Consider the following 27,656-nt stretch of genomic DNA (forward strand, 5'->3'; position numbering starts at 1 on the left):
AATACTGTCCACTGGTGAAGGACAGTGCTGTTGTTGCAGGGGTCTGGGAGCCTTTCTGTTGGTTCAGAAGCCCTGAAGAAGGATTTTCTGGTTGTATGTTTACAGAAATCCTGGGAGAGGGTTTTGCTTATGTGTTCAGGGGTTCTAGGACTGTTCTACAGACAGAGGATGAATTCAAGAAGGGACTGGCAATGTATCTTATGGCCTTGCTAAGCCTTGTCTCCCCAGGAACTAAGATTGCTGAGAACTTGCCTCGTGTCAAGATGAAGAAAAGACCTCCATTTGGGTATTAAGTGCTGTGTTTAAACTTGATGTAACTCTGGGGTAGATTCAATTGTGATCCAGGGGTGGGGAACTTTTAACCTTATGTTTGGAAACTAATCTCCATTTGAGAAGAAGGGCTTTGTGGTGGACTTAATTAAGGTATAGCCTAGGGGTGGAGAAGTATTTAGAACAGAGACTTTGTAATTGATTGAATGATTGGAAGGTCCTGGGGTGGGGTAGTACTTGGAGATTATTTAATCACACTTAGTAAATGCTGTATTTGGAATGATGTCATGTTTTAATCTTCTCTGTTCTTGGTTTGTCACTGAATAAAATGGAGAGCACCTATGCTGGTATTCTGAATCTTGGGAAGTTGCCTTTCCTTGGCATTACATTACAATTGGGTAATCTCTGAAAGCCCTAAGAGGCAGGCAGATGGCACAGTGGATAGAGCTCTGGTGCTGGACTCAGGAAGACCTGAGTTCAAATCTGGCCTCAGACACTTACCAGCTGTGTGACCCCATGCAAGTCACTTACCCACGCTTTCTCTCAGTTTCCTCAACTGTAAACTGAGGATAATATCAGCTCCTACCTCCCAAGGTTTTTGGGAGCTTTGAGATGGTATTTGTAAATACTAATAGAGTGAATGCTCATTGCTTTCCTTTCCCAGATCAAAATATATGAGTCTAAGACATAAAAGAAGGCAAATTTCCTATTTCAAGTTGCATTCAGGCTGCTGACTCTCTCCACCATGGGGTTTCTAGGACTGGAGTGAGTCTGATACACCAATACTAATATCAAAAATTCCCTCCAGGCTCTGACAAACCCACAGCCAAGCTGGGTCCCTCCCCCGTTGTACATTTGTCACATGAGCCTCTGTGGAAGGGGAGAGGATTCCTTAGACTGGAATCTCATACAGCAAATAGCATTAGACAAAGTGCTCTCACAACTGGTAGATAAGTAGGACTGAAAATTCCAACCTGCTGCCTTTGCAGGTACTGGTATGCTCTACCCACTGGGCATCTACCCTACCTCACTTGTTTAAGGGAAGGAAGGTCTGAATAGGGAAGTCCCTGATCAATTTGCTAAGTGTCTTCAACCAATCTGACAAGGCTGGGGGTGGGGATGTTTACAGGAAATAGAGTTTGTTTTGAAGGTACCTGAAGGCTACCTCGCCATTCAATGTAAGTATGTCTGATGCCCCCTAACTGATGGCACACTGAGAACTCCTAAAGACTGACTGACTGAGACACAAGGATACATCTTGTTGAAGGAACCATCCTTCTTTATGGCCTATTATATTATTTGAGTCTTTTTCTCTCTCCCTCCTTTTTCTCCTTCTTTTCTTCCTCTCCCTCTCCTCTCCTGTTCCCCAACAATGCCCCCCTCTCAGGAGCAGTTAGTTTTGAATTGTATGCATAGCAGAAGTTTTCAAGAAGCCTAGTTCAGAGACAATGTTTAAGATCCCCAATTCCTGAATGGAAGAGGGAGAATTTTTAATTCCCTAGACAGCATGATCTCAAAATCTAATTCTTCCACCCAGAGAAGGGATATTTTCTGGGCAGCAGTCAGTCTATCAATAATATATTATACACCTTCTATCTGTCAGGTAACCCCAAATTCAAGAGTCACCAAGTTTGAGAGTTTAGAGATCAGACCAAAAGAGGAAGGAGGATTTCTTCTTGTGTTATGTCCTTTGTGAAAAAAGGACATCTTCTACTTAATTCCTGGAATGTCATACTTAAGAGAAAAAAGTCAGTGAGTTACTCTGACTGTGATAGGAAGGAGATTACTTGTCCAAAAACTCCCAACATTTACCTTATGGTAGAAGATTAAACTATAGGGTGGTATGACAAGTCTTAAGGAAACTATAATGGTAGGAAAGAACTAACTAGAATGTCAAAGAGTTGCCCTAATGCACCACTGCCTCCCACGTTCAGAATCTCAAAATATGAGACCTAGAAGGTACATTACAGCTACCAAAAGGCTACAATGCTTTGACTGATTCCTGTAAGTCCTCTAAGTTTTTTGCATTTTCTGTAGTGAGAAAGAAATAGAGGCTGTCCCATAATGTTGTTACCATGAATGCTTGTACAGGACCTATTAAGCACATTTTGGCAAAACTAAATAAGAGCTCTAAGTATACTAGGAAATTTTCCTGAAGTAATGGCACAGAGAACTGAGAACTAGCCTTGCTCAGGAAGACTCAGGTTCAGATCCTTCCCCTGACATATGTTGGCTATATACCCTAAGTCAGCTTACCTATATTGGTAGAATGAGTTTCCTATCATCAATGAAATCACAAGCCCAATCCCTATCTTTAACTCCAGGTAGAAGAAATGAACCAAAAAAAAAGCAGCTGAGCCTGTTAGAGTCAACTCCCAGTGTCAAACCCCGGAGATGCAGCCCAGAGTCTTGGTGGGTGGAGCCTGGAACACAAACAGGTATACCTGCCAGAACAGGGAAATCTCTCTCCCCATTCAACCACAAATCCTACCATTATTCATAATGTTTATCCTTTCTTTTCTATTCCCACTCTACATTTGGAGAGTCTTAAAGTTGAAAGAAGCTAGTTGAAAGTCACCTAGGTCAACTTTGACCTAAAACTTGATCCCCCTCTATAATATCTCCAATAAGTGATTATCCAGCTCCCAAATGAATACCTACAGTGATAAGGAACTCATTCATCATTGGACAGCTTGATATTTGGATTTTATCTCTATTTTGAGTCAAAATCCATATCCTGTAGCTTCTACCCTTTGATCTTAATTCTACCCTGTGCAACTAAGTAGAAGAGCAATCCTTCTTCAGCATTTCAACCACTAAAGTATTTGTTCTATAAAGTAATATTCTAAAGTTCCATAAAGTAAAATAGTTCCCCTAAGTATTATTAACAATATTACTATTATTAATAATGGATGTTAATTATAATTAATAATATCCAGCTTTATATCTTATTAATTTCTTCAATCATTTCTTACATAACATTTCTCATATAAATCAACTCACCCATATATATACATATAAACGCACACACACACACACACACACACACACACACACACACATGGGTATCCCACATCCCAGTCAAATTGGCCTACAATATCCCTATAAATAACGTTCTACTCCTATCTCTCTACCTTTGTCCATATTGTCCCCCATGTGTGTAAAATATTCCATTTTCACCTTTGCTTCTTGGAAACTCTAGCCCTCCTTCAAGGTTCAATTTACATGCCTCCTCCTACATGAGGTCTTTGCTGGTTCCTTCTACCCTTTCCTCTTTTCTTTGCATATATTTTATTTTTATATATCTATGTATATCTTGTCTCCTTTCTCTCCCACCCTGCCCTTCCTGCAAAGATGATGTATTCTCCTTGAAAGAAGAGACTATCATTTTAGTTTTTGTGTTTCTACCAAATAATACAAACTACATTTAATAAATGATTGTTGAATAAATAACCTCCCCACCAAAATACACACACACACACACACACACACACACACACACACACACACACACATGCAGAGCACTGTACTTCTGTTAACATAGTCCAAGATCTTCTTTGCTTTTTTGGCAACTACACTACAAAAGTCAGGCTCTCCTTGGTTCACACGATTGCCTTGACACTTTCCCATGGCCCATGACTTGGTGGATCAGTGCTACCATTTCAAAAGGAGTCAAAATAAGACTAGTCTTGGGGTGACCAGGTAGCACAGCAAGTAAGAGCACCAGCCCCAGTGTTGGGATGACCTGGGGATCTAATTCAGGCTCAGATACTTAGCACCACACCCAGAAATAACTGGCCTTGTAACCTTGAGCAAGTTACTTAACCCCAATTGATTAAAAAAAAATAAGACTAGTCTTCATGGAAACAATTGGCCAACTGAGCTCCTATGATCTGTCCAAGTGACTTGACTCTGACACTCTTACATTTGTTCCTTTGTTTGTTTGTGGGGTTATTTTAAGGTGGTGGTAGTGGATTTTTATTCATTTGTTTTTCACCCTGACTCTTCTTAATTCTGGCTTTAATCCCACCTGTCCCAGACCACCAACCTTTAGTAACTTGATCTTATACTTCCTGACCTAATACTTGCAAATTTGACTGCTTGTTCTTCCCGATACTGACCTCTGAAGTATCTCTTTCAGTTTGTTTACATGATTGTTTCTCTCTGGATCCTATCCTTGACCTCTCCTTTATCTTAGAATATAACTATTTCTGCACCCTTTCCTTGGTCTGGGCTTCCTTTGCCCCAGTAGATGATCTAGATATCTTGTTTCTAAATCTTGGCTACCAAACTTAAAACTTGCAGCACACCTCCCATTCTTTGTGGTCTTCCAAAGTCACCAAGAGTAGTATAGCAAGTTCACAAATTATTTCATGACCCTGAATTAATTAGTCCTAGCCCACTTCAGTTCATCACTTCTATGCCTGGATCTTTAAAAATTCTCCCAACCAGTCTCCCTGTCAATAGACTCCCTTTCTCGAATTTATCCAGCACATGCTGACACTTTTATCATGCTACTTTGGTACTCAAAAAACTTCAACAGTTTCCTATTATCCCAAACCCAAACTCTTTAGTTGTAAATTCTTTATATAGTAAACACCCTTTACAATTTCTTCCCTAAATTTCCAGCCTCTTAGAAAAATGTATTAAGCATTTATTTTTTTCTCCATCTCTTACTTCTGTCCCTTCTTAGGAAGGATGGAAGGAAAAAAGGAAGAAAGGGAAGGAAAGGAGAAGAAAGGAAGAGAGGAAGAGGAGAGGAGAGTTGAGGAGAGGGAAAAGGGAATGGAGACAAGGGGGCAAGAGGGAGGAAGAAAAGAGAGGAAACCATCACTTCTTTCATTTTTTTATAGCATGATAGTATTACATGACATTCATAGACCATAAGTTGTTCAACCATTCCACAATTGAAGGACATCCCCTAAGTGTTTAGCTCTTTGCCACCACAAAAAGAGCTACTATATATGTTTTTGTACAAGTAGGCCCTTTTCCTCAATTTGGGTTGAGTGTTTTGTAATTGTATTCATATAAATTTTTAATGTGCATCATGGTAGGTAGATTCCTAAGTCGTTTATATAGGGGTAGCCAGGTAGCACAGCAAGTAAAAGCACTGGCCCCAGAGTCGGGATGACCTGGAATTGAATCCGGGCTCTGATACTTAACACCACACCCAGAAATAACTGGCCATGTAACCTTGAGCAAGTTACTTAACACCAATTCCTTAAAAAAAAAAAAAGTAGTTTATATAGTCTGTCGTTATTTTAAATGTAATTTCTCTATCTTTTCCTGTCAGGTTTTATTAGTATTAGACAGAAATGCTGGTGATTTGTGTGGATTTATATAATATCATGTAACTCTGATGAAATTATTTATAGCTTTAACTAATTTTTAGTTCTTGTAAATATTAGTTGAAGATAGGTGGCACAATGGATAGATTGCCAGGAGTGGAGTCTGGAGGACTTGAGTTCAAATATGGCATCAAGAATTTACTAGTTGTGTAAGCCTGGGCAAATCATTTAATTTTGGTTTGCCTCAATTTCTTCATCTGTAAAATCAGGATTATAATAGCACTTACATCATAACCCTTGTTGTGAGGTTTAAATGAGATAATAATTATAAAATGTTTTAGCATAATGCCTCACACATAGTAAATGTTATATAAACTTTATCATTATTATTTGACTCCCTAGGGTTTTCTAAGTACATCATAATATCATCTATCAAAAGCAATAATCCAGATTAAGAAAACAAGAAATAGAAAAATTTAAGCAACTTAGTCTTAGAAAAAGAAATTGTAGAAGTCGTATATTTACTCCCAAAGAAAAAAAATCCTAGAAGCAGATGAATTCACAAGTTAATATTATCAAATATTCAAAGAACAACTAATTCTTTTTTTTTTAAAGCAATAAGAGTTAAGTAACTTGCTCAAGGTTACACGGCCAGTTATTTCTGGTGCTAAGTATCTGAGCTTGGATTTGAACCCAGGTCATCCCGACACTGGAGCCGATGCTCTTACTTGCTGAGCCACCTGGCTGCCCCTGAACAACTAATTCTTGCATTATATAAATGATATGCAAAAAAATGGCAGAAAGCAAAGAATTGGAAATTGAGGGAATACCTATCAATTGGAAAATGGATGAACAAATTGTAGTATATGAATGTAATTGAATACTATTATTCTCTAAGAAATGGTGAGCAGGCAAATTTCAGAAAATCTTGGAAAGACTTGTATGAATTAACAGAGTGAAGAGAGCAGAACCAGGAAAACATTCTACACAGTAACAGCAACATTGTGCAATAACTAACTTTGTTAGACTTAGCTCTTCTGAGTGCTGCAATGATCTAAGAAAAGATTCATGATGGGAAAAGCTATCCATATCCAGAGAAAGAACTATGGAGTCTGAATTCAGACCAAAGCATGTTATTTTCTCTTTTATTTTGGGGGTTTTTTTTTTGTTTGTTTTTTCTTTCTCGTGGTTTTTTTTGTAATGATTTTTGTCCCTTTTGTCCTGATTCTTCTTTCACAACATGACTAATGTTTAATATGAAATATGGTGAATATGATTGTACATGTATATCCTATATCAGATTGCATGCTATCTTGGGGAAGGGGGAAGAAAGGGCAGAAAATTTGGAACTCAAAATCTTATAAAAGTGAATGTTGAAAACAAAAAATAAATAAATGAAAATAGAAATTAAGAGCTACTACCAAACTTCTCCTATGTTTGTACTAGGAATTCAAGGTTGGTTTAATATTTGGAAAACTACAAATATAATTTAACTCAATAATAAGAACAACAACAAAAATCAAATAGTGATTTCAACTGATGCAGACAAGAACCTTTGACAAAATTCAACCATTTCTGGAAGAAAAATAAAAACACTAGAAAACATAGGAATAAACGTGTTGGGTTTTTTTTTCCTTCCTTAACATGACAAATAGTATTTATCTAAAAAACAAGAGTCAACATTATATATAATAGGGATAAACTAGAGTCATTTCCAATAAGATCAAGGATGAAGCAAATATCTTCATTTTCTCTTTTAAAATTTATTTAGTATTTGTATTTTAACATTCATTTCTAAAACTTTGAGTTCCAAATTCTCTTTCTTTCTCCCTCCCAACTCCCTCACTGAGAAGTCAAACAATTCAATATAGGTTATACATGTATAGTCATGCAAAACATATTTCCATATTAGTCATTTTGTGAAAGAGAACAGAAACCAAAAAAAAATCTCAAGAAAAATAAAGTTTTAAAAGTATGCCTCAATCTGTATTCAGATGACATCAGTTCTTTCTCTGTAGATGGATAGCATTTTTTTAACATAAGTCCTTCAGAGTTGTCTTGGATCACTGTATTGCTCAGAATATCTAAGTCATTCACAACTAATCATCTTACAAGATTGTTTTAACATTACACACAATACATTTCACTGCTCACATAAGTCTTCCCAGGTTTTACTGAGAGCATCCTGCTCATCATTTCTTATAGCATAGTAGTATTTCATTGCCTTCCAGAATATCATACTCTAACTCCTCCAATCCTTTAATGTATAAGCTGATAAATCTTGTGTCATCCTGACTGTGACTCTATGAAACATGAATTGTTTCTTTCTGGCTACTTGCAATATTTTCTCCTTGACCTGAGAGCTCTGGAATTTGCCTGTAATATACCTGGGAGTTTTCATTTTGGGATATCTTTCAGGAGGTGATCAGCATATTCTTTCCACTTCTCTTTTAACCTCTGATTCTAGAGTATCAGGGTAGTTTTTCTTGATAATTTCTTGATAGATGATGTCTAGGCTCTTGTTTTTATCATGGCTTTCAGGTAGTCCAATAATTTTAAAATCATCTTTCTTGGATCTATTTTCCAGGTCAGTTGCTCTTCCAGTGAGGTATTTCACATGGTCCTCTATTATTTTTTATTCTTTTGGTTTTGTTTTATTGTTTCTTGATTTCTCATAAAATCATTAGCTTCCATTGACTCAATTCTAATTTTTAAGGAATTCTTTTCTTCAGTGAGCTTTTGTATTTCTTTTTCCATTTGGCCATTTCTGATTTTTTTTAAGGCATTCTTCTCCTTATTGGTTTTTTTGTACCTCTTTTACCATTTGGCCTAGCCTGTTTTTAAGGTGTTATTGTCTTCAGTATTGTGTGTGTATGTGTGTGTATCTCCTTTTACCAAGCTGTTGATTCGTTTTTCATGATTTTCTTACATCACTCACATTTCTCCTCCCAATTTTTCCTCTACCTCTCCTACTTGCTTTCCAAAATCCTTTTTGAGCTCTTCCATGACCTGAGACCAATTCCTATTTTTCTTGGAGGCTTTGGAGGTAGGAGTTTGAACTTTGTCCTCTTCTGAGTGTGTTTTGATCTTACCATAGTAACTTTCTGTGGTCAGAATTTTTTCTGCTGTTTGCTCATTTCCCCAGCCTATTTCTTGACTTTTAACTGTTTGTTAAAGTAGGGCTCTGCTTCCTAGTGGAGGGCTCACCATGCCAAACTTCAAGGATTTTGTGCAAGTGTTTTTAGGGATACTTCTAGGTACTGTAAGTTTTCAGTTCTTCCAAGGTGGTATGATCTCAGGAGAGGTGTATTTACTACTCTTCTGGTCTGTGAGTGACCACAAGCCCTCTTTTCTGCCCTGGAACTGTGATGAGGGTCCCTGCTCCACTGTGGTTGTAAGCTCTGTTATGCTTGTCCTCCTCTTCACCCTATGACTGCCACATAGGACTGCAACTTAGATCTGAATATGGGCAAAGCAACAGAGTCCGTCTCCTGGTGCCAGCAAAGAGACCCCTGTAATCTCCTTTTGACCATTTGTTCAACCCTTTTACTGTCCTTGGGCTGAGAGCTCTGGAAGAAGCTGTTGTCACTGCTGATTCAGTGTCTCCCAAGGTTTGCTCCTGGTTTGCTGGGTCTGGGTCTGAGCTGGTGCAGCCTGTGCTGGACCATACTCCACTCCCACCCAAGTGCAACAGATCCTTTTTATTGGCTTCTAAGTTGTCTTTGACTGAAAATTATTATATCCCATCCTTTTGCAGGTTCTGCCACTCCAGGAATTATTTTATGGCATTATTTAAAACATTCAGAGGGGTTTGGGGGAGCACTCAGTCTAGTTGCTGCCTTTTATTCACCATCTTCAAGGATCTTCATTTTCACCACTTCCCTTTAACATAGTGATAGAAAGTGACTCAGTGGATAGAGCGCTGAGCCTGGAGTCAGGAAGATTCATCTTCCTGAGTTCAGATTTGGTCTCAGACACCTAACTAGCTGTGTGACTGAGCAAGCACTTAATCTTGTTTGCCTCAGTTTCCTCATCTGTAAAATGGGCTGGAGAAGGAAAGGGCAAACCTCTCTAGTATTTTTTCCAAGAAAACCCCAAATGGTGTCACAAAGAGTCAGGCATGACTAAAAACAATGGAACAAGAACAAAGAAATGCTAGTTATAGCAATAAGACAGGAAAGAGTTATTGCGGGAATAACAGTAGATAAGGAAGAAACTAACTTCTAACTTCTGATTTTTCTCCTATATAAATCTTCCACTCTTGCCAGACTAGTCTATTTATCAAGTGCATTTAGATCTAGAATATCTTAGAATTTGGTCTTCTCTCTGCCTATCCAGATATCATCCAAACTTCAACATCCAACTCAAGTTGCCCCTTTTCCCTAAAGCTTCTGCTCACCACAATAGCCTCCAATAATTTCTCCTTCCTGTAATACTGAATTCATTTGGTACATGGTCTTATTATTCCTTATTTTATCTCATATTGCTGTCCTATATTATTATTTAACACTACCTGGCAGGCTTCTTAAGGACAGGTACTGCATATTATCTGTCTCTGTATCTGTCTCTTTATATTCCACAATGCCTAGAAGCCACCTTACTGAATGACTAGAATTGAAGTTAGGAAGTACAAGGTTTGAATCTTGCCAATGATACTTTTCAGTGGCACGGGCAAGTCACAACCCTTTTTGAGAATAAATTTCTTCATCTGTAAAATGGGGATAATATAATACTTACTCCACAGGATTGTTATGAGGATCAAATGATAAAATATTCTTTGCAAGCCATAAAGCATTATATAAATTTAAGTTGTTAAATTGACACAATAGGCTTTTCATAAAAATAATTCATGAATGAACAGTCTGTATAAAGTAATACTTCTTGGTAAGATGGTGAAATTCCTTGCTCCAGTGGGCAATAAAAGGACTAATATTGCAGTGGAAAGGATTTTAGACAGATATTAGAAAGAACTTCTAGAGGGTGAAGTAAGGAGAGATTTCAGAACTGAAAATAAAATAATAGTGATTTTTTTTAAATAGAAAGAACTTTTGGTGTCTAAGGAGGTTTAGTATTTCTTCCTTTGGAGATAATGTGCAGGCTTTGAAAATAGAAGGGACTTCAAAAATCATCTAGTTTGCCCTCCTTTCTCAGCTCCTACCCCCCTCTGTCCTGTCCTGTCTTTTTTTTTTTTAATAGTTAAGGAAGTTGAGTGGCTTACCCAGGGTGACAAAGATACAACAGAGCCAGGATTCTAATTCAGGTCTTTTGATATTAAATTGATTGTCCTTTCCACTACATCATAGTTGACTTAAGGGAAGCTACATTTTCATTTGTTTGGCTGAGTTAGGGATAGTCCTGTCTACCGTACCTCACAGCGCTAAGCACATAACAGACATTCAATAAATATTTGGCTTGAATTGAATAGGGGCAGAAAGGTGGAAAACATCACCATTTAGCTCCACTATTCCCACACTTCCAAATCAGGCAACTATTGTAAGAGTTGGCACTTTCCTGATTCATGGAGATGGGGCTTTTTGCATCAGTATTAGCAAGCTCACAAAATTTAAATTCAAATTCAAACAACCCTGAGATATCACCTCACACCCTTCATACTAACAAAGATGCTAAAAGATGGAAACACTCATTGTTGTAGGAAATTATGAGCCCTAAATCAGTTCAACCATTCTGGAAAATAATTTGGAGTTATGGAAGAAAAGCTACAAAATAGAATTATGCAAGAAAAGTTATTAAATGGTTCAGACCCTCTCACCTAGAGATTAGGTTACAGAGACTGTCTTTCAAGGTCATTATCATCACTTACAAAAAGACTCATATGCACAACAATATTCATAGCAGCATTATTTGTGATAACAAAAAACTGGAAACAAAATAAGTGCCCATTGACTGAGCACTGGCTAAATAGATTATGGTATATGAATGAAATGGAATATTATAGCTCTGGAGGGGTGCATCGTGGGTGGGAGCAGGCTGGAATATATCAGCAGCAAAGAATTACTCGGGATAAATGCTAGAAAAGATAATTGCAGAAGATAAATGGCCAAAAAAAGGAGTTCTATCATCCACTGAGAATAGAAAGGAACTGACAGACAGTTTAGTTGCTCCACTGCTATCCACACAATGCCAAGAGTTAAGAAGGAAGCCCCTCCCCCCTGTAATGTGGAAACCATGAATGATTTATGGTAGAATATAGACAATAGTGGCACAGGATGAGAAAAAGATGTGAACTGGATGTAACCTGCATCAATGGAGGAAGCACCCACAGTTCTGAGATTGCAGAGCCATCAAAATACTGAAGCAAGAAACTGAGACTGTGAAAAAAAAGAAAAACATGGAATGCAGAATAAGGATGGTAGAATAAAAAAATACACAATGACTGAAATGATGGAAATAAGTCAATATGGAGAGGCAACTAAACTGATCAATCATGATGGCCAATGTTTGAACCGTATGATTAAAGTTAAAGTTATTATATATAGCTCTTCCTGTTAACAGCATCTCTCTGTCTCTTTGCCTGTCTCTCTGTCTCTGTCTCTCTGTCTGTCTCTCTCTTTCTCCCCCTTCCTCCCTCCCTCTTGCTAGAGAACATACTTGCAAAGAGGTTTGTTTGGATGCATGTTGGGAATATTTCATGGGGTCAAAACAAAATGTATGAAACATTTTTAAACAGCAAGTTTTTTACTATTGCCTTTACCAACGGCTCAGTTTTACCATTTTTAAATGCTAATACCAGGGGTTTTACACCCAGTGGTTGACTCAATGTGAAATATTCTCATGTGTCCAACAATTAGATATACACCTGTCTTTGTAAGTTTCTTGGCACTTGGCATGTCTAGGATGAGTCTCCATAACCACAGAGCTGTTGAGTTTGCCAGTCATGAATACATACCAAAGCATCCCCCACAAATGCGCCCCTAGGGATATCCTTAGTCAGCAGGATTCCTTGGCTTCCCCAATCTCTAAGACAATTGCTCATGCAATTTGAACTCATGGAGTTCAAAAGGAAGTTCACTCCCAATGCCCCCACCTACATGAATTTCAAAGAAAAATTTCCTTATGCTAATCCTCTTCCTCCCTGCTGCCTGAGGAAAGAGAAGGTAGCAAGCTCTCTGACATCTCCCAGGGCAGCCAGCAAGTGTCCTAACTCAGAAGCCCAGGCAGAGAAGAAGACTTCAGTTTGAGTCACTGAAGCTTGAGGCCTCACCCCAGGGCTCCTGAATGGAGAGGGCCAAGAAAAATCATGCCAGTCTTCATTCCCCACTCCCTTCAAAAAAAAAGTAGAAGCAAGAATACCACACACCCTGGAGTTTGTGACAAAATTTTAGGTTCCAAAGCAAAGCAGAATGCCTGGATGACCCAGATTTAGAATCTAAAGTAAGCCATGTGTGCTATTCAGAGGTGCATCAGTACGAGAATAGCCTTACATACGTATTACCATAGCTAGGTACTCTCCACACACCCTGGATAAAATTAGTCAAAGGGGTCGGTTCTCCTGCACAACCAGTAAGTATTGGCTGTAAGATGCCATCTTGGAACCACAGGGATGAATTCTTTTTAGAATTCAGTGCCAGGGAAAATTGGTCTCTCTATAACAAATGTGTGTGTTTTCTTTGGTAAGACAGTGAGAACTGTATAACCCAAATGGCTTCCTTTTCCCCTTGAGCTGCCAGGAAGCACAGAACTAAAACTGCCTCACTGCAGCAATAAACTCAACCCAGGTGAGTGATTTATCTATTTCTCTCTACCTTTTAACTTTATTTTGGAGCTAATCAAGGAAAGCTTTCGGGAAGAGGCGTTAGCCTTATCCGCAAAGCTGTGATAGCCATAAAAATTGCATTTAAGACAAAAAACTTTTGATTACCCTGAAACAGTAAGTGTGACTTATTTTCTCAGCTCAGATAAATATTTAATTATCAAAAGTAATGAAGCCTTTAAAAAAAAAAAACCTTTTCTGCATCTGAATCACATGAAAGAGTTTTATTGAGACTCTCCTGGAAGTGAATGGCAGCCTGGTGTGGCATCTTCTAAGTGACATCCCTATAATTAGAAGGAATTGTCTTTTCATACCACTAATCTGAACTAGCTAATTACTCAATGAATATTTAGCTCCTTGCATAGGCAAACATTAAGTGACAAATGCAGGCCTCCCAGAATGCCTAATTCAACTCTGGGGAAAAAAAAAAAAGCCCTGCAACCTTAACTGCTGTTTTCAGGGCATCCCTGGATCAAGGCTTTAGCTTCACTTCTATAGAAGGCTCCAATCTTCCATACTTCCTCATCTAAGATTCTGATAAAACATTTATTAAAAGCCTACTATGTGCTATGTGTAGAATAAAATATCCATAAAGGAGAAAAGCAGGAAATACGGGTTGGTTATAGAAGACCTTGGGTCAGGCATGTTGACTTCCTTCCATAAGCAATGGGGAGCCACTGAAGGCTTTGAGTGGAGGGGTGACACGATTCATAGTAAAGCAATGGAAATTTAGTAGGGCATCAATGTAGAGGATAGATTAGAGAGAGAATAGGTAACTTAAATTAAGCAAGAAGAGGTGAAGGCCAGCACTGAGGTGGGTACATTATGAGAGGAGAAAAGGGGGCTTCATGGGACAAATTTGACAGAAATAAAAACCAGAGGACTTGCCAACTGATTGAATGGACAAGGTGATAAAGATCCAAGGCCCAGAGTCAGAGACACTAACAGGGAGGGTGGGAAAGGGATAAGAATTTATATAGTGCCTACTGTGTGCCAGGGGCAGGTAGGTGAGGCAATGGACAGAGTGCTGGGCCTGGAACCAGGAAGACCTAAATTAAAATCTGGCCTTAGACACTTGTTATCTGGGTTGACCCTGGCCAAGTCACTTAACCCTCTTTGCCTCAGTTTCTTCTGCTGTCAAATGAGCTGAAAAAAGAAATGGCAAACCATTTCATTATCTTTGCCAAGAAAACCCCAAATGGGCTCATGAAGACAGACACAAAAATAATTAAACAACAAAAAATGTGCCAGGGGCACTTAGGTAGTTCAGTGGTTAGAGTGCTGGGCCTGAAGTCGGGGAAAACTTATCTTCCTGAGTTCAAATCCGGCCTCAGATGCTTATTAGCTGTTTGACCCTGGGCAAGTCACTTAACCCTGTTTGCCTCGGTTTCCTCATCTATAAATGAGCTGGAGAAGCCAAGCACTTTACAAACATGGTCTCATTTGATCCTCACAACAACCCTGTAAGGTAGGTGCTTATTATTGCCATTTTATAGGATGAGGATAAACTGAGCTTAAGTGATTTGTCCAGGGTCACACAGCTAGTAAATATGTGGGGATAGATTTGAACTCAGGTCTTTGTGACTCAAGACCCAGTCCTCCATCCACTGTGTTACCTAGGTGCCTCTCAACAGAAATGAGAGGTGGGGAAGAAGAAATGAAGGTATAGGGGTAAGAGGAAGAAGAGATTTGAGGGGAAAAGCCTCACATCACATTATTGCAGATGACTGTTTAGTTGCCTCATGCAAGCTGGTCCTGATGACTTATGGATGTGTAATGGGCAAGCAGAGGCACTGGACACTAAGCTTACCCCCCAATAAACAACACTTCCTTTCTGAAATGACAGGTGGTGTGGGGTAAAGGAGAAACCTAATTTCCACATGGTCTCAAGGGTTACTAATTGTTCTCCATCTCCCCTGAAAAGAGAGAAAGGGTTCAACTTTAACTGGAGAGGTTTAGGTTAGAAATTAGAAAGAACTTACCAGCAATAAGAGAATCAGTCGCTGGGACAGGTTACCAATTTCCAGAGTCCTTTAGAAACAAAGCTCAGCTTCCTGAACTGTTTTAGTAGAAGGTGAACCAGGAGTTTGGACTAGAGACAGCTTAAAACCCCAATCCATTCTTTGGTTTCGTGCTGCAAGTCAGGGCCTCTTAAGAATCCTTTCCTTTCTAACTGACTCCTTGGTCTAAGCTCTAGACTTCTGTTTGTTAAGGTCTTTCTTTTTCTTTCTTTTTTTTTTTTGAAAGACCTCTTTTTTCTTTCTACTTGGGGGTAACGAATAGACAGTTTGTCAGCAGGATCATATCCCTCCTACCCTGACAGCATCTCAGAGAAGATGTTGGAGGTGACCTCCTAGTATGCTAAACTCTAGCCCAGCCTTCCCTTTCCAAAGAGGTATGGCTGCTTCCCCTTTCACGACTCACAGCTTTCTGCTTTATTTTTCCAGAACTGGGGGTGGAGAAAAGGGAAGGGGGGGGGAAGGGTATGGGTAGGAGGAGAAGGGTGGGATATCTTTATCTGGGCTGGAAATACACAGCTCAGGTCTAAAATTTCACCCATATGCACACACTTCTGCCTAGGACTATAATTTTGTTGTTGAGTTCTTTCAGTGCTGTCTGACTTTTTGTGACCCCATTTGGGGTTTTCTTGTCAAAGACACTGAAGCAGTTTGTCATTTCCTTCTTCAGTTCATTTTGCAGATGAGGAAATTGAGGCAAACAGGGTGAAGTGACTTGAAGAGGGTCACACAACTAGTAAGTGTCTGAGACCCCATTTGAACTCCAGTCCTCCTGACTCCAAGGCTCTATTCACTGTGCCACTTAGCTGGGTCATATATACTATGACTTAGGCTCTTAGCCCAGGCTGCCCTGCAGGACCCTTCAGGTCCAAATTCACTCTCCCCTGCCCAGTGGTTCTCTTCTCCAAGTATCTGATGTTTACCAGCTCTAGTCAGATCCATGATTTCTCAGTATGTGACTTCTTTGGGGGTCTTAAAGCTTCCTCTAAAATCCTGTATCATCTCTGTGATCCCAACCAGGCCCTGACAAAGAGCATTGTTATGGCAACAGGGTTTTTACTCAGGCCTCCTTTTCCAGTAGCTTTGCTGACACATTTTCCTTCATCCTTACCACACACCTGGGAGGTAGAGGTGATCCTCCCTGGGAAAGTGTGATTCTTAAAGATTACTGACCTGCCCAAATTCAAACAGCCAGGAGTAAGTAGATAAGGACCTGGAGCCCAGAACCATGGTCACAGAGAGTGCATTCTAACTTATAGGTTCTAAGATAACCTGAGTCCAACCCCAGGGGAATTATGGGAAGTTTTGCTCTGGCCCCTGGCCATGCATTTCCCCTACCTTCTTTCTCCTCCATGCAGCAGCCACGCCTGAACTAATTCCATCCAATTCTACTTTTAAAAAGAAAACCCAGGAAATAATTACTCCAGTCAGACATTATTTACTTAAGTAATTCTTTACTCAAACGTCTTTAGGCTTTATTTTACTAATACTACATAATTACGTAATTGTGTAATTAGAAAGAAATTAAATGACAAATGTTTGCTGAGAACAAATGGAAAAAATAGATCCTTTCTTTTCCTAAGTGCTCCCAGTTCAGTACACAAGATCTTCTCCTCCCCCAGCCTACCCTCCTCCCTCCCCACTTCCAGCCCCCTTAGTTCCTCATTCGCCCTTGGTGGGGATGATGGTGGGTGGCCTTACCTGGGCAGGTAACTGCAGGTGGAACCATTTCATACCTCCTGTTCCTCCCCTGAGGAAGGAAAGCAAAATCTTGTCAGGGCTCACCCAACCTGACTATATCCAAAAGTCTCCCCTGTGGGTGGCACTGGGTGTAGGAGTCAAATCTCCTTCTAATTTCCTGTGCAATTATGACTGGCTTCATCTCCTGTTGAAGAAAAGTCTCTTCAGCAGGCTTTTGATGGCTTCCATTCCATAAGAAGTCCTAAAGTGAGACAATATTTCTAAAGCACTCTGCACAGTTTCTGGCACCTAGGAAGCACACAATAAATGCTTGTTTTCTTCTTTTTTCCTTAAATATTAAGAGCAATTAGCCCTCGGGATTGTCTCTCACACTGTTTCAAGCACTATATAAATGCTATGGATGTATTATTAGAGTGATGGCTCTGGTGATGACTGTATCTGCATAAACGAAGGCTGATTTCAATGCTCAATGTCATGCCCCTGAAGAAGAGAGGGATGAGGGGAAGGAGAGAATAGTCCTAGAATCAATGCTGAATTGAGGTTGTTGTAGAAGACAGGCTCACTCTAAAGTCATATATGTGGCATTGAAAAGGACTTCAAAGGTCATCTGATCTAACCTGTTCATATTACAGATAAGAAAACTGAAGCAATGAAAGAAATTGACTCACCCAAGGTCACACAGGTAAAGTTGACAAAGCCCAGAATTAACCTACAATGCAATCCAACAAGCACTTCTCAAAACTTTGATCTGTGCAATGCACTGAGCCTGTTGCTAGAAATACTGAGTCAAGAAACAAAAGTCCAATCCTTTCATTTTACAGCTGGGGAAACTGAGGCACCATGAAGTGAATTGCTCAGGATCACACAACTAGTAAAGTGTCTAAGGGGGCTTGAACCTGGCACCATGTCTAGCACCCTATCTGCTACAACAAAGCCCAAGGCTGAGTAGTAGGAAAGAGGTCTCCATTCACAGATTTCTGTTCCCATTTTTCATCCTCCAAGTCCCAGAATATCAGGAGGCTATGGAAGTCAGTGAAGCTTCAGGAAAATGATTCAATCAGTCAAGTATAGCTATTAAGCAGCTGCCATAGGACAGACACCATGCTGGGGAAGGGGAATATTACTGGGAAATGTCGTCAGTGTAAACATTATAATAAGAAGCATCAATAAAAACATTTTTTAATATACCATGCTGGGCACTGTCGGGGACTCAAAGAAGTTCAACAATAGCTAACATGAACACGACGCCTCACGGACTACTGTACATTATCCCATTTAATCCTCACAATACACGGAGGTGGGCACTACAAATATTACTGCCCACAGTTTACAAAGGAAGAAACTGAGGGGTAGAGAGTCTATGACAAATTGCAGGCAGTCAAAGAGCTTGTAAGGGACAGAGATATGGATTCCAACACAAGTCCAGCACTTTGGGGACTATTATTGTTTTTGTTGTTTCAGTCATGTCTGTCTCTTCATGACTCCATTTGGGGTTTTCTTGGCACAGATACTGGAATGGTTTGCCATTTCCTTTTCCAGTTCATTTTTCAGATAAGGAAATTGAGGCAGGTGGGGTTAAGTGACTTGTCCAAGGTCATACAGCTAGTAAGTGTCTGAGGACAGATTTGAATTCAGGAAGATGAGTCTTCCTGACTTCAGACCTGGCACTCGATGAGACATAGTCACACTCCATAGAGTTTATGTAAAAATGACAAGCTGTTTTAGAATAGGGGATTCAAATGTCTGACCAACTTAAAGAAGAAAGCAGCCTAGCCAGGCCTTAGGGAGGGAGTCACTTGAGAGAGAGGAGGAGGAGAGCATCTGTCTTGCCCCATCCTCTTTGCCCTTAGAATGGCCCACTGAGCTTTGAAGGTCAGAAGATTTTGGATTTCCCACGGTCATGCTAGCAGTGTCCCTGGAACAGCTGGTGGTAGTATCTGCATTGGCAGCTAAATACAAATCAGATACATTAAGGAGAGGCAGCGCCAGGATAGCACAAGAATTCCAACAGAAATCTGAACTATACCTAAAGGGAACTTTATGCGGACCCTACATAGGGGAGAGAGGCACTTCCAGAAACTACAAAACTCACTGTTGTAATATCGTGTCCTCTAAAGCTGATCCCACTTTCCCCTGGGCTCTGTATGTACTCGTGGGATGCTGTAGACCAAGTGCTCTTATGATACCACTTTAGTAAAAATCAGCTTCTAAAAGCTAATTAAGTCCTCCTAGCTAATTGTTATCAATTGATAATCAATAGGGGAAGTATGTCGCTAGGGTCTCATGAGTTACATCCCCTAGGGAAAACATTCCCCTAGAACTCTGAGGGGAGAAGCAGTAGCTGCCCTCTGGGGGTTTAGCCAGCCAGTGCCAGTGGGGGTCTCTAAAGTTACAGCACAAGCCCAGTCTGTTCACCCCGCCCTTGCCCCAGTAGCTCTCTCTTGTAGACTTCTAGGTAGCTATTCTCCATTGAATGACAGATAATTAGGAGTTGCAGCCTTAACTGTAGCCAACATAGCCCTGGTCCTTAGCCTTCTTTACCCCCTCAGGGAAAGGAAATTCCGAAAATCAGAGATGGAGTATGGCTGTGTGCATTTGTGTATGGGGGATAGGGGAGGAGAAGCCACTGGTAAAGGGACTGATCTTTGTTGGCTTCTCTCTTGTCTCCTGAATGTAATCTGGCACTCCTTCATATGTTTGGTAGGGCACACTGTGGCCAGTCAATACCAATCAATACATGAACTGCATCTTTGAATATAAGCACTTTCTCACAAGTTGCCCCCTTCCCAGTGCCTGGTGGAAAGAAACTCTATCCCACGTGCACTCAGCAACTCCAGGCTTCCTTCCTAATCTTTAGATTTTTGCCTGCTGCCCAGGACCTGGCTGGGAGCTGATGCTATTAATGATCAGTTTGCAATTAACAAGGTCTCCCCCCTCCTCCAGTCTTAATAAGAACAGGGACAAGCCTGAGCCCAAGCAGCTGCTCTCCATCCTCCACCACTTTGTTTGTTATCCTTAAAGATTATTATTAGAAGAGCCTCGGAGCTAATCACCTCCCCAGTGGTCACCCGCTCCTCTCGGTTCCATGCTCTTGACTTCTGAGCCTGACCTGGCTTCCCAGAGCTTCCAGCCTGCCTGCTGGCGACTCCTAAAGGGAGAGCAGAGGTGAGCCCACTTGGGTGAAGTATGGAGGACTGTCTCCCCCAGGAGGGTGACCTCTGCCCTAGTCCCTCAAGGAGAAGGACTAAGGGGAGGGAGGAGGGAGATTTTGGAGAAATGGGAAGCTGCAGCCCTGCAACAGTTAGTGTGGGTTAAGTCCTTTTAGACAACATTCAGAGGAAAAGAAAATAAAGGCTTAGAAATGAGATGGAGAAAGAAATGTGGAGGTGCTATTTAACTAAGAAAAGTAAAGGCTGCCTTATAGGATCAGAGGCTTTGAGCCAAAAGGGATCTTAAATGCTATCAAAATAGGTTCTCTTTATTTTACAGGTGAAGAGACTGAGGCACAAAGAGGTTAAGTGATTTTTCCAGGATCACACAGTTAGTAAGTGTTTGAAATGAGATTTGAATCCTCAGAGCAATCTTCCCATAAATGAAGGATCATGGGATTTAGAATTTGGAGGGACGATAAATATTAAATTATCCAACCCCCCTCATTGGGAGCTAGATGGCACAGACCTAGAGTCAGAGGGACTCATCTTCCTGAGTTCAAATGTAGCCTCAGATACTTAGTAGCATGTGTGACCCTGGGCAAGTCACTTAACCCTGTTTTCCTCAGTTTTCTCATCTGTCAAGTGAGCTAGAGAAGGAAATGGCAAAACAGCCCAGTATCCTTGCTAATGAAACCTGAAATGGGATCACAAAGATTCAGACACAACTAAACAACAATAAAAACCTTCATTTTACCAACTGAGGCCAGATTTGAAATTATTTGCCCCAGGATCACACTCACACATACAATTCCAAGATTCAGTTCATCCATTCACTTCAAATCCTGTGTACTTTCCACAGAACCATCCTAGTTCTGGTGATTAGTTTTTTCTTTCCTTCCCTAAGACTTAACAAGAGAAAGAGGGTCTAAATTACAGTGGAAAGGATTCAAGCTACCACAAAGGAGGAACTTAGTCACAGTGTAGATGATCTATTCTAGGTCATAACTTTCCTCGGATGTTGTCTAATAGAAAGCAAAGGAGGCTCACATTTATCTGAAGTAGGTTAAATATAACCAGATTAACCTTTTAAGAAGACACACACACACACACACCATGTCTAAACAAGTTGTTGTAAACAAGTGCAATTTATTATTACTGTAGTAACAATGAACATGGTGAACATGGAAAAACATGGGGAGACTGATGTGAACTGATTCAAAGTGAAAGCAAGCAGAACCAGGGAAATGATACACAGAGTAAGCACAACAATATGAATGGAAAGAGTAAAACAAACTCAATGCTGTGCAACTATAATGACCAAGCTTTGCCCCAAAGAAGATATATGAAAAGGGGCTTCCATCCCTCCTTTCATTAGCAATGAGTGTGAATGTAATGTCAGACTTAGCTAGATGTGTTGGCTAGTTTTGCAGTTTTTTGTTCTTTGTTCTAAAGCATTTCTCTCTAAGGAGAGAGAGAGATACATAAGAAAATGCAGTTGACATAAAAACAAAAAATACTAATTTTTTAGAATATAACAACAAACAAAAGTTATTCCCCTCCTCAATAGTTACCCATTACCCACAAGATCAGGTCCAACTCATTAGCTTGGTATTCAAGGTTATCAGGAATTTGGCCATCCTTTTCCTCTATCCTTTCCTCCATCCAATCTCCAGCTCCTCATAAATACTTTCTCCTTCCTAGCTTTCAAACTCCTACCTGTCTCTCAATGCCCATCTCAAACTGTCCCTTCTGCACAAGCCTTTCCTTACCAACTCCCACCTAGATGTGACTTTTATAGCACTTACTTGTTTCTTCCCTTCAAACAGTACAACACTTAGAGTCAGCCTTATACTGCTAATTATTTGTATGTTTGTTGTCTACAGGTCTCTGAAATCTGGTTGGGAAGATAATATACACGAAAAATGTCAAGTGCTATACGAATATAAGGTGTTTATAGTTTCATCATATCTAAATTACTTGCTTGATTTTGGCCAAGTGGACTGTTCTGGAGTGCCATGAAAAAGAAAGTGATTTGGACAATGTGAAATTGCAATATCTTACGTTGGTTAGCACTTTACACTTTATAATGAGTTTTGAGATCGATCCAACCCAGGCTTCTGAAAGGGGGGCAAGGCTTGAGCTATGATGAGGTAAGGGACAATGCCAGTATGTTTTCCCCTTTTGGAAGGCCTCCATTTCATTCTATGCCTCCTACTTAATACCTGTATAACCTTAGGCCAGTCACTTAAACACTCTACAGTTTCCTTAACTATAAAATGAGAGAACTGAAGGAGACTTCTGAGATCCCTTCCAATCCCAGGTCTGTGATCCTATTATCTCAACCTCACTGCATTGCATACTTTGTTTTTGTCCCTTTTCTAAATCAAAACACTTCTTACTCTCACAAACCCCCAGGAGGAGCGCGCGCGCACGCACACACACACACACACACATACACACACACACACACACACACACCAAAGATGTTCATCCACCACCAACATTCCCCATCTTTCCCCATCTCTAAACCTGGGACATCCCTGAAGTCACAGGATGTTAGATCTAGTTCTAGAGGAAACCTCCAAGACCATCTAGTCTAATCCCTTAATTTTTACAGAAGATGAAAGTTTGAGGACCAGAGAGATTAAAAAACCAGCTGAAAGTCACACAGGAAGTAAGTGTTAGGAGATAAGATTTGAAACTGAGTCCCATGACTTCAGAACCAGTGCTCTTCCCACAGAACCAGTATACTAAGTCCCTTACCTAGAAGCCAGAAAGCATATCTCCTTCCACAAACTGGAAAGGGCAAATTATAGGCTGATTCCTTTCTCTAGTTACCTTTTCCTCTTTCCCTGATCTGCCTGGTGCTGCCCCAGAGAACAAAGGTGGATGTTTGACACTTGTGGCCCCCAGAGAACAGAGGTAGATGCTTGACACTCTTGGCCCCTAGAGAGCAGAGGTGGGTGCTTGACACTCTTGGCCTCCAGAGAATAGAGGTGGATGCTTGATACTCTTGGCCCCTTGAGAACAGAGCCTGGCATTCCTCCTGGTTAATATCATCTCACTGAAATCAAAGCTGCAATCCTCTCTCACCCCAGAAATTCTTTCATCCAAGGAGTTTGTTGCAATGTTGCTTCGTTGCTGAAGGGGCTCCACATTGGGGAGGTGGCGTTGGTGTGAGCCCTAGGGACAATGGAACGGGGAATGTGTGCATCAGACCAAACTATGAGATCTGGCCAGTTAACCAAAGGTCACTGCACAGCCTGTCCCTCTCCCCAGGGAGCCCACCTGGTGCTAATTGTTTGTTGCTCTGTGAACGGATGTAGTTTCTCCACCAACATCCTCTTGGTCCAGATGCTGCCATCAGAGAGAGGGAGTCCTGTCAGGGGGAGCTGGCCTGAGGTCTGGCTCTCGCCTGTCAGTCTTGACATCTTCAGTGGATAATGGAACGCAGGGATGTGAGAGGCAGAGCAGGTGCATGCTAATGAGGAGATCAATTTTAATTATGATTTTAATTAAACACCCAATCCATGAGGAAATATGACAAGAGGTAGGCTGGAGCTGTGCAACCTAAAAGGACTGGGGGATGAGGTAGGGGGGAGGGGGAGTCAGGAAAGAAAAGGCAAAGAACAGAAAGAAACTATAGCTTCTTCAGGACTTTCAAGAAATTAAATGCGAGGCAGATGGGAAACAAAGAAGGAAACTAACCCCAGGCACTTGAGGACCTTGTATGAAACACAGATAACCATACCTGTATATGTTCCTATGGAGGTAATAGCTTATCTCCAAAATCTTGGCAGAAGTAGAATCTTATTTGTTCTCATATCACCCCCATCTAAAAGGAGGAATTCTCCCCATATGGGGTAACTGAGGCCCATGTTACAGTAGAAGGATGACGTGACTTGTCCTGTTTTCACACAGCAAACCGGAAAAGCCCTGGACTAGAACCCAAATGCTCATATCTGTAAACCTCTAGACATTAGAATCATAAAGGCAAATTCAAGGACCCTCAAAAAAAATTAAAGGTGGTAATGATGGGGGAGCAAATTTCACTGCACAAAGCTCTAACAACCCATAGTCAATACATAGACATATGTATTGACTGGAGAGGCAACATGGCTGGTGGATAGAATGCTGGGCTGAGTCATAAAAGGCCAGGATTCAAATCTGCAGTTTTCTAACTCTGAGACCCTGGGCAAGGCAAGTCACTGCCCACATGGCTCAATCCACAACCTAGGATTTATCCTAGGCCGCATAACATCTCCTCCCTCCCCGCCTTTGTACATGCCTCATGCTTGAAATGGTTCTTCTCTTCGCCTGCTTCACCTTGAATCCCTAGATTCTTTCATGGCTCAGCTATGGTGCCCCCTCCTAAATGAGGTCCTTTCTAAATGCCGCCCCCCCAACTGTTACTATCCCCAGCCTCTCATCCTGAAAAATTATTTACTCTCATGTATATGAAATTTATATATGTATAATTTGTATATAATATGGGTAATTTATATATAATATATGACTTTATTATAAATATTATGTGATATTTATTTATATATGTATATACACACACACATAGTATGCATATGTGTGTATAGTATATGTGTACTCCATATAGAATATCTATTTATCTCTACATGTTTTCTACAGTCTAAATAGAAACTCCTCGAGAGCAGGGAATCTTTCCTTTTTGTCTTTGTATCCCCATTAGCTAACATAGTTAACATCTGGCATATAGTTTGTTGAATCAAATTGAACCTACTCTATCATAAACAATTGTCTCAGTGGAGGGAGTTTCCATGCTGGAAATCACAGATCCTTTTCATCTTTTGAGGGGGCAGCCTTAACCAGAAAGGGCTAGCTCTGGTGCACCACCCCTGACCTCTGGCACAAATGGCCTTGATACTTTTAGGATTTTCTTCCTGTGATGGGCATATCAATCAATCAATGACCATGTATTATGCGCCTCCTCTGTCAGGCACTCTGCTAAGCACTGGGCACTGTGTGTGAAACTGACAATTTCTTCCATCTATTGTTCAATGGGGTCACTCTTAGAGACATCAAGATGTGGAAGAGACAAGACATAGCCGGACAAGAGAAGCTGTCCTGGGGAGAAGTGGAGGCAAGCTCTGAAAAAAGCCCTTCCCACTTCTCCTGCTTTCCACCTCCATTGACAGGGAATGCTCTTCTGCCTCCCTTTAGTCTTCAGAAAGGCCCTAGCAGGCAGGAGACATCTGGTGGATCCCCTTGATGAAAGGAGAGGTCACTTTCCCCTGGTATTCAGAAGTTCAGGTCATGTTGCTAGCATGGACCAAGAAGCTGAGATTGGCAATGGTGGCAGAAGTTAATGGGGATTTGATGCCATGCACGTGTTCCATGGCCAGTGGGAGTACAGCTGCTCCACCCTCTTATTCCACTCCAGCAGACTCTCTCTCCCAGGTACTTTAGAGAACATTGATCTGGTTGTTTCTCCCTGTTGCACGTGATGACTGACATCAGCTAAATTTATGGAAATGTCCATAAAATATGAGGTTATTAATGGAGGGGAAGGCAGAAGCTTCAGTGCCAACTTACCCCAACCACAGGCTCTTCTCCTAGGATACTACCACTACTACTACTACTACTACTACTACTACTACTACTACTACTACTACTACTACTACTACTACCTAGTAACTACTACTACCTAGTAACTACTACTGCTACTACTACTACTAGCTAACATTTATATAATGTTTAATATGTGCCAGGTACTGTATTAAGTGTTTTTATTATAACCTCATCATTATTATCAATATTTATTATTATTAATAATTATCTCATTTGATATCCACAATAACCTTTCAAGGTAGGTGGTATTAGTATCCTCATTTTATAAATGGGAAAACTGAAGCAAACAGAGGTTAAGTGACTTGCCCAGGGTCACATGGCTAGTAATTAGCTGAGACTGGCTTTGAACTCAGTTCTTCCTGCCTCTAAGCCCAGAGCTCTATCCACTGTACTACCTAGAGACATAGAACACTGTATCCAGAAGAAACCTTAGAGGCCATTTAGTTCAATCCTCTTATTTTTTAATGAGGAAACACAGACCCAAAGAGGGAAAGTGATTATTTCCAGCCTCAGATGGCTGGTTAATGACACAGCCAGAACAAGAACACAGACTTCCTACCTCCTATTCAAATGTTCTTCCCACTAGACCCCAACTACCCAATGCTCCATTTTCCCTGCTAGTCAAAGGCTAGGAGGGATATCTGGATGCCTATCAATTGCTCCCTCCAGACAGAATCCAATGTCTTTTTCTCATTGCTAACATACCTTTCCAAATCTGAAAATGGCAGCAGCAAGAGAATATGGGGCTGCAACATCACAGAATAAACAGATCACAAGATCATAGATTTAGACATGGAAGGGAACTGAGAGGACAGCTAGTCCAATGGTCTGCACATTTTTTTAATGTATATCCCTTATCAGAAAAACATATATAATTTTGTATCCCATATATAGTTATTGATTTATAAATTATCTACAAGTACCACTCTGTTAATTATATACATTATAAAAACTAACACAAAACTAGACATTTTAAAAAGGATGAGATAAAGATGAAATGATATTTGATCCTATAGTTAGTAGGTAGCCATTGGAGTTTACTGAGCAGGAGAATGACACGGTCATACCTGTATTTTAGAAACGTGACTTTGGCAGACATGTGGAGATTGGAGAGGGGAGAGATTTATGGCAGAGGGACAAAAGAGAAGAGTGTTGCATCAGTTCAGGTAAGACATGATGACTGCTGCACTTGGCTAGTGGCCATTTTGAATAGAGAGAAAGGGAAGATATGAGAGATATGAAGATAGAAACAATAAGATTTGGCAACTGATTGGATAGAATACATGGCAGATGGTTGAGAATCAAAGAAGACAGTGAAGCTGTATCAACAGTAATTTGGAAGTTTGAAAAAGGGGTGGATTTAGGGGGAAAGATGATGTAAAGATATGGTGACACAGATCATAGCCCATTTGTGTCTTCCCAGCCTATTTGACTCACTCTGTCCTCTCCAAAATGGAAAGGGGAGAGGCAGAATCCTTCCTCATTGATCATCACCCCCTCTGAGGGAGCTGCTGCCACTGTGGGTGGTTGGGGAACCAGGAGTGTGAGTGGAATTTTCCCAGTAGTCCCTGGAAGTCCCTCCTCTGAGTGCCTGAAAACCTGGACAAGTCAACTGACAATGGAAACTTCACAAAGTGAGGGCAGGGAGAATATGGAGGAGTGTTTAGTCTAATGATAGGTGTGGTTGTATTGATTGGTTATCAAATGGAGGGTGGAATGTTCCCATCCTCCAATTGCTTGATCACCCATCCCCTGGATGCAGTTCCCAACTTCCTAGGGAAAAGTCCAGCCCCCTTTGAAGGTTATTTATTTAATCTAACCCCCTAATTTTACAAGATATAAACCTGAGACA

General features: G+C 40.6%; 1 long non-coding RNA gene across 1 annotated transcript in view; it reads right to left on the reverse strand.

The window, feature by feature from the left end:
- Window positions 1–15,755, reverse strand: part of LOC138155092 (uncharacterized) — an 18,185-nt gene extending 2,430 nt beyond the window's left edge. The window contains exon 1 of the long non-coding RNA XR_011166759.1: window positions 15,312–15,755. This is a non-coding gene — a long non-coding RNA (uncharacterized lncRNA). The remainder of the gene's footprint in view (window positions 1–15,311) is intronic.
- Window positions 15,756–27,656: the final 11,901 nt, after the last annotated feature.

The sequence above is a fragment of the Petaurus breviceps genome, unplaced genomic scaffold (genome assembly GCF_028583685.1).
Source record: "Petaurus breviceps papuanus isolate PSGF00001 unplaced genomic scaffold, PetGlider_PUasm1.0 91133, whole genome shotgun sequence".
NCBI classification, from domain to species: Eukaryota; Metazoa; Chordata; class Mammalia; order Diprotodontia; family Petauridae; genus Petaurus; species Petaurus breviceps.